The 2,379-nt window shown below is 39.1% G+C and overlaps 1 pseudogene; it reads left to right on the top strand.

Moving 5' to 3' along the window:
• Positions 1–286: 286 nt before the first annotated feature.
• On the top strand, positions 287–1,239 carry LOC126068565 (olfactory receptor 2G2-like; annotated as a pseudogene).
• The last annotated feature ends 1,140 nt before the right edge of the window (positions 1,240–2,379 follow it).

Raw genomic sequence — 2,379 nt, 5'->3', positions numbered from 1 at the left:
GGTGGTCTAAGCGGTTTCCTACAGCAGATGATGTTGTTTATTAACATGTCCACACTTCTCTGTCTGGAGAGCATTGGAGGAGAGCTAAGAGGGGAGGAAAGTGTGCATTTACTTGGCACGCACACACTAAGAACCTGGACAGATTTCACTTACTAAATGTAAAGACAAAACATCTACACGTTACACAAAGGATACCTATTTGAGAGGTGACATTGCCACTCATGTAACCTTACACATATGTCGTCTTTCTCAGCTATGACTCAGCATTCTGGAGCATACTTTACAAATGGGGTTAGTAAGAAGCGTCAATGAGAGCAACCTGACAGGCTTCATCCTGCTGGGGTTTCTGATTATCCTCATTTACAGAAGATTCTATTTGTGGTCATCTTGATAGTATATTTGCGAACCACCTTTGGTAACACTGGCATTATCCTGGTGACTCGTCTAGAACCCAAGCTTCACACGCCCATGTATTTTTTCCTTTGTCATCTCTCCTTCCTGGACCTTTCCTTCACCAGTAGTATTATTCCCTAGCTCCTGGTAAACTTGTGGTCTCCCATGAAAATCATTTCCTATGGTGGCTGTGTAGTTCAACTTTATGTCTCTCATGCCCTGGGATCCACCGGGTGTGTCCTCCTGGCAGTGATGTCCTATAATCGCTATGTAGCTGTCTGCCAACCTCTCCATTACACTGTCTTGATGCATCACCATCTCTGCATGACACTGGCCTCTATGGCATGGCTCAGTGGGGTGGCCACCACCCTGGTGCAGTCCACTCTCACTCTGCAGCTGCCCTTCTGTGCTCATCGCCAAATTGACCATTTTATGTGTGAGGTGCCTGTGCTCATCAAATAGGCCTGGGTGGACACCACATTCAACGAGATTGAGCTTTTTGTGGCTAGTATCATCTTCCTTATAGTGCCAGTCTCATTCATCATGGTTTCCTATAGCTACATTGCCGAAGCAGTTTTCAGGATCAAGTCAGCTACTGGCCGACAGAAAGCATTTGGGACGTGTTCCTCCCACCTCGTGGTGGTCATCATCTTCTATGGGACCACCATCTTCATGTATCAGCTGCCAGCCAAAAGCAGATTCAAGGATTAAGGAAAATTTGTTTCCCTCTTCTACACTGTTGTAACCACCATGCTTACCCCTCTTATTTATACTCTGAGAAATAAAGAGGTTAAAGAGGCTCTGAAGAAAGTTCTAAGGAAGGTTCTGTGAATAAATTTTACATGATCATCAAAAAATTCTTAAAAGTGATACTGTGATGAACAGCTGTAAATGGAGCCTATTGGACCTACTTTCTTCCATTTTCTTTGGATTACTTACTGTATTTTGTTTAAAATTCTGTAAAATATTATGAACATATGTGTCTAGTCTTGAATTTGTCCTTGCCCAATAGTAAAATAGCATAAGGCAAATCACTGAGTCAATCTATGCTTCAGTGTCTTCTCTGAGGCGTATAGTATGTAAGTAGCATATATGTGATTCTTTTTAAATTATGAACTTTACAAGAGTAAAGTGAACATGAAAATATTAGAGAAATTCAAAAGACCACTTAGTCTCTCTTTCCTTTACTTAGCAATAATACATTCCGTCTTTCAGCCTTCCCAGAGCTATAGGTGTAACTGTTGCTTATTTGTTACCAAAGATTCTGAGCAGGTTGTAGGTTGGATGTATGCACGTTGGAAAAATTGTGAAAAGCAAAATATTCTACCTACTTAAAACTTTGAAGAGCTCTGTGGAGGTGCAAAAACACATGAGGACAAAAATGTGAAGAAAAAGGTTGCATATTAAATATGGTGGATGAAGCAGGTGGCAAGAGCTTGGTTTCCTGATTGCATAGTAGAACCAATGAACCAGTTCAAAGTGCTTAGCATTAGACTCTGTTTCCTAAGAAACTCATAGCTGTAGAACTTTTTATGGCCTGAAAGCAAAATTAATAACATTTATTGTTATAAGAATAACACTGCATTTTTTGACTTTTTTATTCTATTTTTTGTGAAAAAGCGTACACCAAAAAATACAACATTTCAACAATTTCTACATATATAATTCAGTGACATTGATAGAATTCTTCAAGTTGTACAATTCTTGCTATACTTTTCAAAACCATTCCAACACCATTAACATAATTTTACTGTCCTGTAAAGTTCTCATTTAACCTTTCAGATTGCTGCTGTCAATTTGATTCCACATACATAATTCCTTTAAAAAAGCACAATGTTCAAGGCAAACATACTTTACTACTTAATCTAAACTATTGTTTGGTTCAAAGAAGACTTCAGGGGATAGTCTTGGTTTAAGATTTAAAGTTTAGAGATCATTTCACAGGAATAGTTTCGGGTTTCATCCAACCTCACTGGCTCTAGAAAT

Source organism: Elephas maximus, chromosome 2 (genome assembly GCF_024166365.1).
Source record: "Elephas maximus indicus isolate mEleMax1 chromosome 2, mEleMax1 primary haplotype, whole genome shotgun sequence".
NCBI classification, from domain to species: Eukaryota; Metazoa; Chordata; class Mammalia; order Proboscidea; family Elephantidae; genus Elephas; species Elephas maximus.
This window is presented reverse-complemented; position numbering and strand designations above follow the sequence as displayed.